The 6,401-nt window shown below is 43.3% G+C and overlaps 1 protein-coding gene across 2 annotated transcripts in view; it reads left to right on the top strand.

Annotated features, from left to right (window-relative positions):
* Nucleotides 1-391: 391 nt before the first annotated feature.
* The window catches only part of LOC118819901 (inactive tyrosine-protein kinase PRAG1), a 45,634-nt gene continuing 39,624 nt past the window's right edge, over nt 392-6,401 (top strand). For both annotated transcript variants that reach the window (XM_036587896.1, XM_036587895.1), the window contains exon 1: nt 392-565. The gene's annotated coding sequence lies outside the window, so the exon portion shown is untranslated. The remainder of the gene's footprint in view (nt 566-6,401) is intronic.

The raw sequence follows: 6,401 nt of genomic DNA, 5'->3' as shown, positions 1-6,401 counted from the left end.
GGCATAGCAGAATAATGAAGAGTCAATGTAAAATACTGTTGATGTCAGTCATTTGGGGGTGCTAAATAATATTTAGGAGGGGCTAAAGCACTCAAGGGGCTCATTTGTTAGAAGAAGAACATAAACTAACCATATAATGATGAAATTAAGCATAGAAGGAGACAAATTGGTCATTTATCTATTTACATTTGTGGATAAAAATTTGGACATGCTGATAGAGAGATAAGTGTACTGAATATTCCCCAAACAGAGCCTCTAGCCCTCTGCCAAAGGGGGCGTGGTTTATCGAGCTCTACCCACTGTATGAAACGACATGGGCGTGTCCTCGGGTGGCCCCTCCCCTCTGCAGGAGTTTTTGCAGCTCACGCTCTCTCTCTCCATTCAGTCTGGTGCACTCTGCCCACAGCAGCGCGCGCTCTGTCTCTGCAACCTGTCTGATGTGGATTTGTGGATTTAAGCCCGTTTTCCTCCAGACGCCTAATCTGACCGCTCGGACTGGGATTTTATCATTTTTGGGGCTATTCTGACCCAGCTGCCTGTTACCGGGTGGAACTGAAGAGTCCAGGTGAGCTGCGTGTGCGCGGGAAATACAGTGAAACGCTGACGCACTTTGACCTGATGTCATGTTTAGTATGATGTCAGGTCGCGTTAGAGAGATCAGCTCTGCTGTTCTTCGTGTGGTTTATAGAGAAACGGCTCTAGCTGTTCTAGCGAGAGGCGACTGGGCACGAAAACACGTGGTGTTTTTTTCTTTTCCCACGCGCTTTCCGGAAAGTCCCGCCCCTCCTACGCTGTGATTGGCTTGTGCGCTCCTCCATTCTCTGCTCGGATTGGCTAGTAGTTCACACTGGAGTAGTCCGCCTAGCGGGCTTGCCGGAAAACGGGTGTTTCGAAAAAATAATGCAGCAAGCTCGTTTATGTTGGAGGTTTTATGGGATGTACTTAGGTTTACAGACCTTGTAGACCAAAACTGACCAGAACTGACCTTTTCTGGACATTATTTGCATCTTTTGTTTTCTTTTTTGGCTCCAAAAGCGTGTCAAGGTGTAGAGACAGGTGTAGGAGTGGGCGATATGATATGATGAATAAGAGAGCAAAATTAGTCTGTGTGACTGGATTTAGTGCTAAATATTGATTTAAAAATAAGTTTGTTTACAGTTTTTGATGTTATTTTTAAAATGTAGACTCTTAAAAAAGATGGTTCTTTAGTAAAGACTGTATACATACACTTTTCATAATTAAAGGGTTCTTTGCATCATGAAATCTTCAGATTGATGGAGAACGTGCTGTAGATGGTTCTAATGGAACCTTTTTGAAAAGGGTTCTAAATAGCACCAAAACTGCGTTCTACTATTCTTACAATGTCAAGCTTGTAACAATAGAAGAAGATTTTTTGTTGCTGTATAGAACCATATAGAACACATTCTCCATCAATCTGAAGAACAATTTCACCATGCAAATGGTACTATATAGAACCCATAGTTCTTAATAGAACCACTGTTATTATCTTTTTTAAGAGTGTAGAACTACTGGCTCTTTTCTCAGTTCCAACTGATCAGAGACTGAACACATCGTAAGTTGAAGTATCGTGATGTTATACTGTTGCCGTATCGGTCAGCTCTAGAATGAAAGCCGGCGGGCGGGCTGAGTGTTCCGTTAAGCCCACGTCTTGAGGTGAAAAGCCCCTCATTGTTGCGGGAGCTGTCAGCTGCTGAGTGTTGGTGTAACAGAAGCCTCGCCCTCTTCTCCTCTCGCCTATTGACTTGTCAAACCCGCAGCCAGCGAGTCTAACAGCAGGAGCGAACTGGCCCTGAGCAAACAGAGGGGCTGTATGGGGGGGTAACTCTTCACTCCTAAAGACGGCTCTTCAAGGGTTCTTTAGTAAAGACAATGGCTCTGTTTAGAACTATGAGTGCTATATGAAACCATCTGCATAATTAAATTGTTCTCTGCATGGTGAAATGGTTCTTCAGATTGATGGAGAATGTGTTGAATATGGTTCTGTAAAGAAGCTTTGTGAAAATGGTTCTATATAGCACCAAAAAGGGCTTTTCTGTTGTAACAAACTTGACATCTAACAATAGCAGAACCCTTTTTGGTGCTTTTTTACAAAAATGTCCTGTATAGAACCACATGCAACAATGTGAAGAACCATTTCACTATGCAAAACCATTTCAGCATGAAAAAGTGTCGTTCTATTGTTATAAGTTTGACATCGTAACAATAGCAGAACGCTTTTTGGTGCTGCTTAGAACTGTTTGCCAAGAGGTTCTGTATAGAACCATGTACAACAATCTAAAGAACAATTTCACCAAGCAAAGAACCATTTAAGCATGAAAAAGAGTTCTTCTGTTGTTCTAAGCTTGACACCGTAACAGTAGCAGAACCCTTTTTGGTGCTATATGGAACCATTTTCAAAAACATTCTATATAAAACCATATAAAACAATCTGAGGAACCATTTCAGCAATAGCAGAACCATTTTTGGTGCTGTATAGAACCATGTTGACAGTGGTGGTGATAGGAACCAGACGTCCCCCTCTAAAAGCTCCCTCACAGAAAGTTCCTACATGAAATGGTTATGAATTCACTGCCTGATGACTGAGACACTGTTTTATGGTAGTTTAGAGAACTTAAACTCCATCCATGGTGGAGGGATACATGCAGGGCGCTGTGAGGCAAAATAGTCCCCAAAGAAAACTTACTATTTCAGATTTTCCACTATTTTCCATCATCAACATTCCATATAAACTCAGAAGACTTGTGTAGGTTCACTGGTGGTTCTGGATAGTAAATAAAATGTCTATATTTGTGTTGTAGTCATGGCGACCCCTGGTTCCTATCACCACCACTGTAAAGACCCCTGAGCCATTTCACACCAAACCACTCTGAGTCACTCTGATTACATCTCAACAGTAGAATTCTGCTGAATTTTTGAGAAATTGGTGGAATTCCCCTTCAACAAAATTCCAAAATGTAGTTCAACGAGTTCCCGAGCTTTTCCGAGCAGAGGTCAAGCTATCTTCTTTAGCATGTTAGTGCTTCACTGCGGCACACCTTCCAACTACTCTCTGAAAAACAAAGATGCCGAAAAGGGAAACAGACAGAGCGCTGTTGGAGAACCAACTTTGGTTCCCTAAAGAAACTTTCAGTGGATTTACTGTTAGACTTCTGCACCAATTAAAGGTTCTTCCTAAAAGCATACCTTCAAGAACCATGTAGAAACCAAACGCCATGGCCAGAACCTTTCTTTTTAAGGGTGTAGAACCACATGGCTTAGCCAAAATACATGTTTTCATTTTTTGTAAGAGTGTAGAATTGGACCTCCAAGCCAAGAACCATATAGAAACCTTCATTTGAAATAGTGTCCAAGCCAAGAACCATTTAAAAACCTTTATTTTTAAGACAGTAGAACCATACCATCAAGCCAAGAACCCTGTAGGAACCTTCATTTCTACGAGTGTCTAAGCAAAGAACCATTTAGTAACCTTTATTTTAAGAAACTAGTACTGTACCTCCAAGCCAAGAACCATTTAGGAACCTTCATTTCTAAAGTGTCCTAGCAAAGAACCATTTAGAAACCTTTATTTTTAAGACTGAAGAACCATACCATCAAGCCAGGAACCCAGTCTAGAACCTTTCCTAAGTGAGCCACATGAGGTGAAATGTGAGTGCAGTGGCTGGTGAGCAGGTTTCAGGCTGCGCTGGCCGTAGACAGTGAGTTGTGACGGTGCTGAAGTCGGTTCTCCGAGCTGCTCTCGGCTGGTCGGGATTCTTTGCCGTGACTCACAGCTGCTGAAAAGTGAGGCAGGATTTATAAACCTGTCTAAAGCGCTGTTGTGATACCGGACAGCGGCGCGGGGACAGAGAAACGCGCGGTGCTCGTGCACACAGTGTCGTTGTGTGCCGGCGGGCCACGTCAGGAGCGCTGGTGATTTATCCGATCTGCTCGTGGGCCGTGTTTGATGGGTGGGGTGCTGTTGCCTCAGAGCCTGAATCAGGTTCCTGTGACGAAACTGAAAACAGTGGCCTGAGGACAAAGGTAAAGAGCTGCGCCCAGTTTCAGTTCCTACTGTTACTCTTACTGCTGGACCTGGAGGCAGCGAGAGCAGAGTGGACAGATAAGGGGTCAAGATTTACTGTCGTCCTTCACAGTTTGGAGTGAACGGAACATAGTTCTCAGAGAACCACGGAGCTACATTTAACATGGATCAGCAGACGAGAAGACAAAGTGAACAGAAGTGTAAATACAATATAGGCCACAGTTCAAACAGTGGGACAGGATACAGAGCAATCAAAGGGGAATTCCACCTATTTTTCTAAATTTCTGCATAATTAAATGTTTAAGATGTAAACAGAGCCGTTCAGAGTGGTTTGGTGTGAAATGCTCCGTTCTAGAGAAACTTACAGAGTCAGAACTGTTCACAGTGGTGGTGATAGGAACCAGACGTCCACCTACATGAAATGGTTATGAATACGCTGCATGAAACATTATTTTATGATAGTTTTGCTTGATTTTTTTGGCCTTAACTGTGTTAAAAACCCATTCTTGGCTGCTAATTTTACCTAGGGCTGATCAATTATGGCTATATACATATTTTATATATATATATATATATTGCATCAAACCACTCTGAATGACCTACACGTCAATAATTGAATTAAGCAAAAAATTGTGAAATTCCCCTTTAACAGTAAGACGAAGTGTACAGTCAGCAGTAATAGAGAACATTGTGTTAGTTTACTGAGCACATTTAGTGCAACATAAGGTGCAATACACGCCCAGCTTCATCAGCTTGAAGTGGAACCCAATGATTTTTCAAAATTTCTCCATAATTCAGTGTGTGAGATGTAAACAGAGTGATTCAGAGAGGTTTGGTGTGAAATGGTTCAGATGTCTTCAGATGTGGTGGTGATAGGAACCAGGGGTCGCCATGACTACAACACAGATATAGACATTTTATTTACTATCCAGAACCACCAGTGAACCTACACGAGTCTTCTGAGTTTATATGGAATGTTGATGATGGAAAATAGTGGAAAATCTGAAATAATAAGTTTTCTTTGGGGACTATTTTGCCTCACAGCGCCCTGCATGTATCCCTCCACCATGAATGGAGTTTAAGTTCTCCAAACTATCATAAAACAGTGTCTCAGTCATCAGGCAGTGAATTCATAACCATTTCATGTAGGAACTTTCTGTGAGGGAGCTTTTAGAGGTGGACGTCTGGTTCCTATCACCACCACCACCATAATGAATGCTTTGAATAATATATATATGTGTGTGTGTGTGTGTGTGTGTGTGTGTGTGTGTGTGTGTGTATGTATATCTACAGTACATATCAAATATGATGTTCAGTAATGCTAACACTAGCAGCCCATCCTCTTCCTCTGTTGGTGGAGAGGGCCGCGGACCCCCGGCAGTCAGAGAGGCTGCGATGTGTGAGTTTTGTCGCTGCAGGGTGTTTGCATTGTGTAAGAGGGGCACGGTTGGACACTGTTGCGGTGTGAAGCTCACCATGGTGTGAACCCACCCCCACCCCCCCACCAGTACATACCAGTCATTCCAGAGAAGGTTCCTCTGCCTCTGCTAGGACGTGAGAAAGCGCTCCGAATTCCACACCACGGACCCCGATGGTCCACGGGGTCAGAGCTGAGGACCTCTAATTTGGGAATCCTGGGAAAAATTGGGCGGGGCTGTTGATCTGTTGTCATATTGCCCAGCCCTACTCCTAAATATAAGGGTCCAAAAACAGTTCACTGGTATATAAGAACCACTTTTGGTTCCCTAGAGAACCTGTCAGTGGATGGTAAATGTGTGAAGTGCGACGAAGTCTAAATGGTGCCTTCAGACTTGGCAGGTTTGGTTCGATTGAAACGGGCCCTGGTGCGATTGCTCAGTTCATTAGAACGAGTGTGAACGCTGCCATCTGAATTTTGGAGCACCGAATAAGTGGTCCGAGACCCCCTGAGCAGGCCAGTGTGGCGCCTTGACCTGCTCAATGTTGCCTCAAAATGAACTCAGGTGCAGTTTGTTTGGCATATGAACGCAGTACAGATCAGAGACAGAATGAACCGGCGTCGCGTCTCTGCGGATTGTCTGTGGTCAGTGGAAGAGACGAGTCACTCGTATCACTTTTGTTTACATATTTTGGTTCGATGATAAATATGTGAGTGTAAACGCTAAACTAACCAGAAGTAAAATACAACAATGTGTGATTTTCAGCTTTTATCCTGTTTCTCTGTCTGTCTATCTATCTACCTGTCTGTCTGTCTCTCTGTCTGTCTGTCTGTCTGTCTACCTGTCTGTCTATATGTCTGTCAATCTACCTATCTGTCTGTCTGTCTATCTACCTACCTGCCTGTCTGTCTGTCTGTCTGTCTACCTACCTATCCATCTAC

The sequence above is a fragment of the Colossoma macropomum genome, unplaced genomic scaffold (assembly GCF_904425465.1).
Source record: "Colossoma macropomum unplaced genomic scaffold, Colossoma_macropomum, whole genome shotgun sequence".
Lineage (NCBI taxonomy): Eukaryota > Metazoa > Chordata > Actinopteri > Characiformes > Serrasalmidae > Colossoma > Colossoma macropomum.
Note: the sequence above shows the minus strand (reverse complement) of the source record. Positions and strands in the feature narration are given on the sequence as shown.